This window comes from Atractosteus spatula, chromosome 8 (genome assembly GCF_055471065.1).
Source record: "Atractosteus spatula isolate fAtrSpa1 chromosome 8, fAtrSpa1.hap1, whole genome shotgun sequence".
Lineage (NCBI taxonomy): Eukaryota > Metazoa > Chordata > Actinopteri > Semionotiformes > Lepisosteidae > Atractosteus > Atractosteus spatula.
The window spans coordinates 56,332,102-56,344,127 of record NC_142713.1 but is presented as its reverse complement, the minus strand read 5'-3'; the positions used below and the strand labels follow the sequence as shown (position 1 = coordinate 56,344,127).

The 12,026-nt window shown below is 38.2% G+C and overlaps 1 protein-coding gene across 4 annotated transcripts in view; it reads right to left on the bottom strand.

Annotated features, from left to right (window-relative positions):
- LOC148829881 (protein shisa-like-1a) overlaps nt 1-4,878 on the bottom strand; it is a 93,732-nt gene extending 88,854 nt beyond the window's left edge. For 2 of the 4 annotated variants that reach the window (XM_088923427.1, XM_088923425.1), the window contains exon 1: nt 4,365-4,878. The gene's annotated coding sequence lies outside the window, so the exon portion shown is untranslated. The remainder of the gene's footprint in view (nt 1-4,364) is intronic. The other 2 variants (XM_088923428.1, XM_088923426.1) reach the window with 2 other exon arrangements.
- Nucleotides 4,879-12,026: the final 7,148 nt, after the last annotated feature.

The following is a 12,026-nucleotide window of genomic DNA, read 5'->3' as shown; positions in this document are numbered from 1 at the left end:
AATGACTGCCATAAATCTTCTTCTAGATTGACATTTGGGTGACTGTCTATTATGCCAAGTTGTTACTGTATTTAAAATCAGTCCCACATTACAAAAAAAAAACTTCCAACAGGTAATACACGTGCAGAGACAGCATGAGGTACTGGCCTTTCAATGGAAAAGTACTCAGACAAACACATGAAGGTATGCTTGTCTCAATAAAGGAACCTAACTCTGTACACTGACAGCATTGTTGCTGAGGGAGATAGCACGACAGAAATTCAAGGTTTACTATACTGTAAATAGGGTATATACTGCTGAAAAAAAGAAAAGAAAGGGCTGCTGCTGATGGTTTTGAGTGAAGAGTTGTGAATTTACTCTAATATTACATTCACAGGCACATTGCCAATATACTGCACTTAACAAGATGGCTTGTTTCACTTTTCATTCTTCTTAAACATTAAAATTCCAACCAAGTGCCCAACAATTATTGATATAACTATCATAACTATAGTTATTGATGTAACTACCATAGTAGCCCAGGAGCAAGTCATGTCTAGGTTATGGGTGGATGCCAGTCCATCACAGGGCACACGCACATACTGTAAGCACACCGGATCAAGTTGGAGACTTTTGGTATTTTGGAAATTGAGAGAAAAACAAAACATCTGTAAACCTATGTGAACACAGGGAGAGCATGCAAACTCCACACAGATATAGTCTCAGGGCCTGTGAATTCTGAGGCAACAGCACAAATCCTCAAGCCACAGTGCCACCCTTCTTGCAAATCTATTATATATAAATATAGGTTTTAAGTTTTATTGGCAAAAGTTTCACAGTTTTCTTTTTCATTTTTATTTTATTCATGTGGCACTCATTTAGCCTGATACAGGACGGTCCACAGTTTCTGAAATATTTCTGTGTAAACTGCCTAATGAACTGTTTTTTATTTTAAGATTTTTCAATTATGTTTTATTTTATTGCTTTGGAACAATATTGACATTAGGAGTATAAGTAATTTATGTTATGACATCAGCAATGTGTACCTAGTCATTCAGGATTACTATACAGTATGTGTATTCTGTAAAACACAAGTGTTTGTACCACATGCCCCATATGTTTTCTTTAAATGAGTGAATGAGTGCATATCCCCAGCCTTTTACCTAAATTCCTAATGACAGCTTTATGGTACTTGAAAGACTGTATAAACACCATAGTGCCTGCATACGTCTGGTTTAAGTAAGTAAAGTAAATTTTTTTTTTTTCCCTGTAGGCTCTAGGTCATGCTGTCATCACACTGACAAATATTTAAGATGGTACTGCATGCGTCCCATTTATTCTGAATAGTGCTTTATATTGGACAGTGTTTATTTTAGTGGAAACTGGATAATGAAATGGATGTTTCAGAAGCGGCTCATTCATCCAACAAATGCCCTGCCAGCCCTCTGCTGCAGGTCTTGTCCAGGGGGAAGGAGACCTGAAGAGCCAGCTGTCCTGCCTGACAAATTTATTTTATTCATTTATCATTCTTTGGCCAGCTTAAGAGGCCACACAAAGTGCTCTGATGTAGAACATGATGATATCATTGGTGCAACTCCAATTACCCATCTCATTGTTTCCTTTGTGCCCTGTGGTCTCTGTTTTGAGTCTCCCTGTGGATAGATCAGACAGAAAACCCCAATGCTGGAAGTGTATATAATTTGTATATAGCTGATACTACACCATGGCAGAACAACAACAAACAACAACAAAAAAAAACCTATTTTCTTTATTATTTTGAGTATGTGAGTTTCATGAAGAGACTTCATTTTTCTATCTTTACAAAATGCGAACTTTTTAAACTCCTTTCAATTTCAATACTCTGTCCATCCCTGCATAGAAAGTGTTCTTACTCTTTATGCCTCTCTTGCTTGCTAGCAGTTTTCCATTCATCAATTATCAGCAAGCTGTATTCTGATAAGATTTTGGTAAGCTATCCTGGGCACAAGATAGGATAGAATGTCAGCTGATTAAAGTCCACTCACACACTCACAGGCAATTTAGAGACACCAATTTGTCTTTGGAAGGCAGGAAGAAACTGGAGCAATCGGAGAAAACCCATGTGAACATGAGGAGAACATGCAAACTCCACACATCCTAGAATCGAACCCAAGACCACAGTGCTGCACCATGAGGCAGCATGCTTGCCTATTGCGTTTTAGCTTCATCAAAAAAACAACATAAAAAAGTAAAACTGCTGACCTGATAAAGATGAACTGGTGGTAGAATTTTATTCTCATTAACACCTCTCATAATGAGAGCTGAAACCTTATTCCTTATCAATTAATAATTCTGTCTAACACCTAAAATTAGGTTTCTTGGCTGCTATATTTGGGAACCTTTAATAATAGACTTGGACATGATTTGTTCTCAATTCTCATTAATAAAGATCTTAAAAGCAAGCACACAGAAAGTACAACTGTTGGTGAATTTGCCTCTGAATGCTACCTTTATCATCTTTACTGATTGAAATTGAAGGCTCTCAGTCTCTGTGCTTGATCTTTTTCCTCCTCATTTGCAATTCAGCTTCAGCTAATTGTTTAGGGATGGGTGCTATTTAATACAAGACAAGAGAGGTCAGCTCACAGAATCTCTTCAAGATAATATACAGTACCATGTTCACTGTTATATTAGTATGGAAATGTTAGTTTCTCTTAAGTAACAGCTTCTCTCAGCCCCTATTCTCTTATTAACCCAACAGACATCACATGGTGGAGCTACCTGTATTGTAGGTATATGCTGTTTTTCACAAGACAAATGACTGGAGACACACAGGAAAATCAAGCCTTTTATCACATTCTGTTACACCAAGCAAAAGGTATTGCTGGCACAAAGATGGAATTTCTACCATCAAAACATGGGAATGGCTATAATGATGAGTAAGGCAATCACGTCACAAATTGACCAATCAGTGTTCAAAGAGCAAGAGTGCCATTAATAATCAATCACATACTGTTTGACTGTTAAACTAGGGTATAACAAAACAAACTGAAACTGAACGTTTATTGTATAATCCTCCCTTGAGACTTGACTCTTTTCTTGTTAGAACCTCAGGAAACTCTTGTATTGCCAACAATTTCATGTGTCTACACACACAGAGATCATTTAAAGAAAGCCCTAGATAAAAGGGGTTGTACAGTAGTTCCTCCTTTGCAAGAGTGTGCAGCTATTTTTTATAATGCAGGAAAGGAGAACTACCGTATAAAACTGAGTGTTGAACGTTGCTCACAGCTCCGTCACACAGAAGTGGGAGCTCCTGTAACTAAAACAGAGATACTCCTGATGCTTGTTTAAAAATACAGTCACATAAAATAAGCTGCGGGTATGCCACAGGTATTCAGACTTTTGTTTTGAATTTTCAATGGACAATCACATGATAATTGCATGCTTTGGAAAGTACAGTAGCCGCTCTTCACAGCATTCAGTGAAAAGCTTTCAATAACCTAGAATTCCCTGCTATCAGGAGAATTACACTTTGAGAACAAGTGCCATTCATTGAAATGAAAGCTGCACAAGTAATAAACATTGCTAACAACAAGACAAAAAACGCCTGTAAGGGTACTTAAAAGCCTTTATGCATATATTCAGATCTACAGAATTCCAAAAAGTTACCATATCATGTTTAGCTGCAGTGAAAAGGTTTCTCTATTCTGCAACTTAAAATTACTACAATCCTGATACAAAAGCAAAAGATTAATAATATCTGAATAATAAATACAGTGTACAGAGACATGCTAGAATGTGATATTGTGCCATTAAAAACAAAAACTATTTGGGGTTGACTCTATTCAAAGCAATGCACTTACATTAATTAACAATAAATATTATTTTTATATATTATAATTCCATTTTTCTACAGTGAGCACAATATTTGTTTCGATTTTTAAACAGCACATCAATTTATCTATTTTCCTATGAGCTAAATTAACATAAAGAATTTATTGCATCAAACAGTATGTCCTTGCTAATGAAGTTTATTTAGAAAGTGCACAATATTTTTTTTGTATTTACAATTAAATGTATACAGCATATTATCATCTAAATCTCTCTTACTTGATCCGTAATCTAAAACTTCACAACTGACTTGGTTGCGCACGAAAAACAAAAGGAAATCCAATCTAGAACATTTGCAGTTGTCACACAAGGAGACTGCTGTTCTCAGGATCTTATTTTTAAATTGCCATCCAGAAGAAAAAAAAAAGTCTCTGTGTTTTTCAGAAGTCTCCTTCTGTGTTTCTATACAAATCCTTTTCTAAAAGGAATTTAAAAAATGCTTTTTTAAAGGAAGAAAAGTGAGGGACCTTCCAAGAAAACTGATTCAAACCAGCTTTGAGCACTTCACTCACCTCTTGGAAAGCAGGGGGGAAACCTCCTTTGGTCAATTGCTCCCCTGTTGCTTAACATTTCACTCTTCTCCAGTTACAGCCAAATACACAGCTCGCCATCCTGCCTTCCTTAACCGAGGACAGCAGAATTCAGCAAGAGGACAGGCTTGAAATCAGCACCAGCTCCCGCAAGGAGAAGAAGACGCACTCCTCTCTCTTCTGCACGGTATCCCAGCAGTTACAGTACAGAGAGAGAGAAGCAGAGAGAGATAAAGCGAGACCGTGTGCGTGTGTGTGAGAGAGAGAGGTGGTCTCCGTGGCTGTGTGCACTGTGTTTGTAGATGTAGTGTGTGTGTGTGTGTGTGTGTGTGAGTGAGTTTGCGAGTGGGTGAGTGTGTGTTCCTTTCTCCTGCTGCCTGGCAGAAATCCAGGAGCAGAAGCCACAAGGTCAAGAACAGCAGCACTAATAAGAGATGTTCTTTTTCTCTGTAGATGCGGAGAGCAAACGAGCATCTGAGCAATGAGCCTGTCTCTTTAAGGCAGCCTGGTACACCCCTTCACAGCATCCCCCCGCCCCCTTCTGCAGGTCAGGCACAGGTGACTTAATTAGATGTCATGTCATAAGCACTATTACAAAATGGATGGCAACCTTATTATTTGTGTCTGAGGTCCCCAAAGGATCCGAGACAAATACAAGCTAAAATCTTTGACTTTTTCTCTCCAATTCATTTCAGACACCAGCAGGCCACATAAGGACATTTCACATGCAATTCACTGTGTGAGTTATCACAAGCGGTGAAGTGATACAACTGAGGTTCTGTACGATACCTAAGTGGTGATGTTACACAGTATACATGTAAAAGGGACTTTTAATAAAATTTTGCTTGACAATGATTTTTATAATAACAGACCACATTTAGCAAACCTCAAGGAGATACTTTCAGATAAATTCAAGAAGGTTTTAATTTCTTGTTGAAGACGATATTCTGGCTTTTTTCAAGGAACTGCTGGAAGTCGTATCCTTCAATCAATTAGCTACTAACTGCCAAAATGGATAGATGGACTAAATGGGTTCCACTCCTTTGTCGCTGTGCTTGTGCTTTTAATTTTATAATGAATTGTGTTCTTATTTTTATGTACCTATAAGAAAAGGTCTGCCTATCTATCTCATGCCCATACCAAATAAGTTATGACTAACAATATATTTTGACAATCCTTTCCTAAACCGAATGTTTCCACAATCAAAGGTGAAGCAGGTAACACCCTTTAATGAAAATAATTACCAAGCAATACAGTACATTTTATAAAAGAAATTCTTGCCAGTGTAGAGTGTGACAGCGTATGTATACAGTACCTTCTTACTGAAAGGATTTAAGAACATATATGAGACTTCTCCTTTTGATATGACACGTAGTGTATTTGCAAATGCTGTATTAATGCTAATGTCCAGTTTGAGTAGTTGATACCAAAATAGATTTGCTAAAGAAACCTGAGCCAGTCACAGAAATAAACTGTAACTCAGAGCTAGAGTATTAATAAATACTGAACTAAAGCCTCCTAGAACTCAATATGTACATAAATTCATATTGTAAATAAACTACTCAAGAGTAAGATGTAAGAATTTATTTCTGCATAGAGCATTCAATAATGCAATTGGATGATTTATTAGCAGCAAGTGGAGCTGTCAATATGGAGAAAAATATTGACAATGATACAGTAGCGTATGTCTGTTTGTTATAACACTATAGTGAAAAATATGAGAGGCAAAGCCTACGAATGGGCAAGGGGAAATTTCAGAGGACAACATTTTTTTTTGTTATTTTCATTCCATCCACTCAAACGAATACTTCCAATGCAACAATTTCTGTTTTGCATTACTGGTTAATTCTTGCAGGGCTATTTTGATACAAAATGCATTGAAAAGGAAGTAAAGGTTTTCAAACAAATAATTACAAATAAATGGAGCCCAGATAGGTAATAATATCTTAAACACCTGTGATGCCACCAGGAGCAGAGTCTCTGGAGGGCAGTGTCTTTGAAACTCTGCCCTTACTAGGAAGGTCAACCGGGGATGTAGCAATCACCAAGGCGCATAATGCATAAGCCTGGGAGAGATGGCTGGAAAAGGAGGAGAGACAGAGAAAAGAGGGCAAGAGAAGGCAAGGGCACACTGGCCAGATGCAAACTGACACAACCTGGTAATGTGGGATGGAGGCGCCAGTGGCTGTATGCCAACAAAGAGTGGACTGGACGGACGTGAGGGAAGATGTGGCCAGCCACAAGCTGAGTTAGCTTTGTGCAAGAGGACGAGGACACAAGGGAGGTGCATAAAGGAGCTGAGAGGAGTCTGTGTAAGAAAGGATTCTGGCTGAGATAGTAGGCACTGCCCTGTGAGAGATGTTACAGCACCTGAAGTGAAGTTGCTGCACTGCAAGATAAACTATGGTGTGAATAACCACCACAGACAAGAAAATTCCTTGACAAGGAGCTATTTGTGTTCAGCTGGAAGCAGCTTAACAGCCCAGCTGCACACAATATATTAGATAGGGACAAGGAGTGTTGCCAGAAGCCCAACAAAGGGTAAGCTTTCTTTTAGTTTTTCTTTTGCTTTTCATAGTAATGGTGTAACTTCACATTGAAAATTGCACAGCTAAACCTTATGGCTTACGTTGTGCTTATGTAACCCTTACGGTTTAAGGTACAGTAGCAAAAACATAAACTATAAATAACAAATGTGAAACATAGTAGTAAAAGAGGTTACTTACAGTAGGTGTTAGTGCTAAAACATTATTTATATTTTCAACAATGTGGGGAATTCAATAGACAAATAAAATGTTATGATATACTGTGTAGTTAAAAGTGTAGAATTTAAATCAGTTATGTCATAATTGCATAACACAGTTGTAATAATAATAATTGCTTAAACTTATAAAGCACTTTTCTGGACACTCCACTCAAAGCACTTTACAGGTAATGGGGACTCCCCTCAACCACCAATGTGCAGCATCAACCTAGATGATGCGACGGCAGCCATAGTGCGCCAGAACGCTCACCATACATCAGCTATCAGTGGGGAGGAGAGCAGAGTAATGAAGCCAGTTCATAGAGGGGGATTATTAGGAAGCCATGATCAGTAAGGGACAATGGGAAATTTGGGCAGGACACCAGGGTTACACCTCTACTCTTTTTTGAGAAAGGCCCTGGGATTTTTAATGACCACAGAGAGTCAAGACCTCGGTTTTACGTCTCATCTGAAGGACGGCGCCTGTTTACAGTAAAGTGTCCCCATCACTATACTGGGGCATTAGGACCCACATGGACTACAGAGTGAGCACCCCCTGCTGGCCCCACTAACACCTCTTCCAGCAGCAACCTTAGTTTTTCCCAGGAGGTCTCCCATCCAGGTACTGTCCAGGCTCACACCTGCTGAGCTTCAGTGGTTGCCAGTTGTGAGCTGCAGAGTCATATGGCTGCTGACAGTGACATGTACACTGATATGTACACATACTGTATGTTGTATACATTTTTTTCATCACATTAGAAAAAGAAGAGAACACTTCAATGAGCAACCAGATACATTCCGTTGGTCAAGGAAATGCTGTACTGTACATTGACAGGATGAAGGAATTGAGCCTTGAACAGAGAGGACTATGAGGGGACATGACACAGGTATTAGATAGATAGATACTTTATTGATCCCGTGAGGGAAATTGCATTATTAATAATCCTCAAGGCACTGACAAAGTCAATCTGGGAGATTTCCTTCAATGACCAATGAAACACAAACCAGAGGACAAGGTTAAACAACATAGAAGTGCATTTAAAACCAAGAACAGGAGGCACGTCTTTACCCAAAGCATTGTGGGAGTTGTGGGAAGAAGCAACTCAGCCATATTGTTGTAGTTAAAACCCTGACTTCTTTCAAGAAATGTCTGAATGAGCTCCTTGGATCAATTAACTGCAAACTACCAAAACGGACTAGAAGGGCTGAATGACCTCCTTTCATCTGAAGCCTTTTTTTATGTTTTTAAAATGAAATTTCTGAAGTTCCAGTACAGCCTGTATCTACTGTACATTATGAATTATATTTGGAGGGGATGGCTGGTGAGGCAGTTAGAACACCCGCCTCACAATTCTTGGGTCCTGGGTTTGATTCTGCTCTGAGGCACCTTCTGTGTGGAGTTTGTGTCTTTTTTTATAGCCTTTTCCATGTGTGCTAATTTCTTACCATAATCCAAAAATAAGCTTTCTAGGATTGATTGGCTGCGCTAAATTTGTCCGCCCAGGGTTTGGCCTTGTTCTCTTCAACCAGATGAATATGGCTTGTACTTCTGTGCCACCTGTGCCACACAAGATAATAGAATAAAGCACCTGGATGCTCTGAGAATTAAGCTTTCCTTCTGTTCTGTACCTCAGAAGAAACAGACATTTTCGGCTACTTGTTAGCCAAGCTTTCACCAGCTTCTTTTCCCTCTGGCATTCTTATTTGGCAATCTATGACGTTATGACTTTAATCCAACATGGCTGGGCAGCAACACTACTGACATTGGCACAACATGGCCCATACACAGTGAAATTCCACTTTTGACACCAAACTAATAATTAGACTACATTGTTTAATTACAGATGACAGTGCTTTTCTATGATTTTACAGACCAGAAATGAAGAACTGGCAATCATACTGTTTGGGCATAACCAACTGTATGCAGCCAAAAGCACTGGCAGCCATTCACTGTTCTGCTCGTCCTTAAAGAAAGGCACAGCAAATCTTCTAGCTGTGCTTCGGACATAAAACTAAATGCTTTGATCTCAAGTCTTCACTATTGATGGGTTTAGCTTTCACAGTTTTGGGGCTCACACCAAAAGGAAAGCCAGTTCACAGCTCAGTGTGTCTATGGTTGGCTTCTTTGCAAAGAGAATTGTTGTGGGAAGGGCAAGTTGTGAATGTGTCAGCAGCTGTCAGGGAGCCTGTTGAACCCAGTGTGCTGACAGCTGCTGCCCCCAAGGAGGCTTGTGGCTATAGTAGACCTGCCTGTCTCTTAGGGAAACACTCTTAAAGCAGTAGCAGTGGAAAGCAAGATATTTTTCCATTAGAACCACAGCACAACATCATTAGATTATAGCCAGCAGCCATATCACCCTGCAACTCACAACTGGCAACCCACTGAAGCTAAGCAGGTGTGAGTCTGGTCAGTACCTGGATGGGAGACCTCCTGGGAAAAACTAAGGTTGCTGCTGGAAGAGGTGTTAGTGGGGCCAGCAGGGGGTGCTCACCCTGCGGTCCATGTGGGTCCTAATGCCCCAGTATAGTGACGGGAACACTATACTGTAAACAGGCGCTGTCCTTTGGATGAGATGTAAAACAGAGGTTCTGACTCTTTGTGGTCATTAAAAATCCTAGGGTGTTTCTCGAAAAGAGTAGAGGTGTAACCCTGGTGTCCTGGCCAAATTTCCCATTGTCCCTTACCAATCATGGCTTCCTAATAATCCCCCTCTATGAATTGGCTTCATTACTCTGCTCTCCTCCCCACTAATAGCTGATGTGTGGTGAGCGTTCTGGCGCACTATGGCTGCCATCACATCATCCAGGTGGATGCTGCACATTGGTGGTGGTGGTGGAGGGGAATCCCCATTACCTGTAAAGTGCTTTGAGTGGAGTGTCCAGAAAATTGCTTTATAAGTGTAAGCAATTATTATTATTACAACTGTGTTATGCAATTATGACATAACTGATTTAAATTGGATTTTTAAATTGGGGATACAATGGAGACTCCAAACTCATTTCACTCGAGACCTGGCAACCCAAGGACTTCAGATGAATGTGACCCAAAGGTCAGAGATGCAACCATTTCCATAACTCCTCTCTGAATTCATTTAATGACAGATAGCTTCTACAGAGAAGCTCAGAACTAGTTATTAAAATATACTCTGATATAATTATAAGTATGAACCAGCTATGCATTATAATCATGTTGCTTCTTGTCAGACCTGCACATATACAGTACTTCTGGCTCCGGCATGTTTCATGACAGATTGAATACTGTGATTTCTAATTTAGTTTGATAAATTATTTGTGCTTTACTACTCCTTGACCTCTTCAACCCACGATGTTAAATAAACAAGTATACTGTATACAGTATATATATATTGAACACAATTGGAAGTAGTGCATGATCTTATTTTATATTTATTGGTTTTTTTTTATTGTGTAAATAGGTGAGTCTTTTAGGAAAAGGTTTTTATTCCAAAGCTGATTCAATTAAAATTTAATTGGAAATTTAATGGATCATTGTGCTATACAACAACTGTCAATAAATGCAAATAAAGTGCATCTATTTCAAACAATAAATAGAAGTTACACAATGAATAAAACACCTAATCCAGTTAATAAATTCTTTACTTGAATATCCTTTGTTGTCTTTATGCCAGGTTAATTGGTGAAATAATGATACATTTGCAACAAGAAAAGAAACAGTTTTATTCCATTGTATTTAAAAGGCTGATATTACAGCTGTGACAACTACACATTATTATAGTCCTTTATTTGGAGTAGCATACTGTACCTATCATTGAGCAAATTCTAGGTATATTTCTCAGACTATTAAAAGGAAAGAATAATAATTCAGAATAACTGTATACTGTATATTTAGATTATGAGGCATGAAATACAATTACTGGGTGTGATGAGAAATACTTATTGTTCCTTTGTTTTACTATTTCTATAAAAATACATCTTAATGGAAAACATTTGACATGGTGCCATCTGGACTTCACTAGAGAAACAAAGTAATTGGCTTTCTATAACCTTCTGAGTAGTATCTTCAATGACATCATGCTGAACAGTTAAAAAAGTAAAGGATCAACAAAATCGATTGAAGACACACAACAAACTTACTGTTCTACTTTCATAGAAAACACTTTAAAAGGAGTTTAAAACTTGTGCTTTTTTAAAGATCAAGAATGGTTTACACTTCCAAAAGATTTCTTTTTTCTAACTGCAAGTTGAGCTCATTGCTTTCCTGTCATGTTAAAGTCGTTTAAACCAAGACCTGAGAAAATGGAAAACATTGCTTAAAACAGCAGTACAAAATGTAGTACCTTTATGCTATGATTTAATTCTAATTAAATTGAATTATCTGGTTATTACATGATGCAGCTTGAAACCTTTTTTTAGTTTTTTTACTTTTTACATTTTAAAAAATGTAATTCAATTTAAAAATGTAAAAAATGTATTTAAAAATGTAAAAAAAATAGAAAATACTTGTTTTAACATCCATTGGCTGACTATGCAATAAATTAAACTATAACTAAACAACTTAACATCCTTAGAGTATCATGATGTTTGGACTGAAAATACTCAAGAGGCCCTATATTTCCAAAATTAGAAAGATTACAAATGAGAGGAGGCCATTTGGCCCATCTAGTCTGTTTGGTAGTTAATTGATCCAAGAATCTCATTCAGCCATCTCTTGAAATTAAAAGTGGGTAGTTTGTTTTATAATCGAAAAACACTTTGTGTATAGAAGTCCCTCCTGTTCTCAGTTTTGCACTCTCACATACTGCACTGCAGCTTTCACTTGTGTTCTGTGGTTCGTGTTGCACTTTTATGACTGTCATGACAAAGATTTTAGGCGTGATTTGTCATGATTTGAAAAACACATGTTGTACTGCAAGGGTGACATG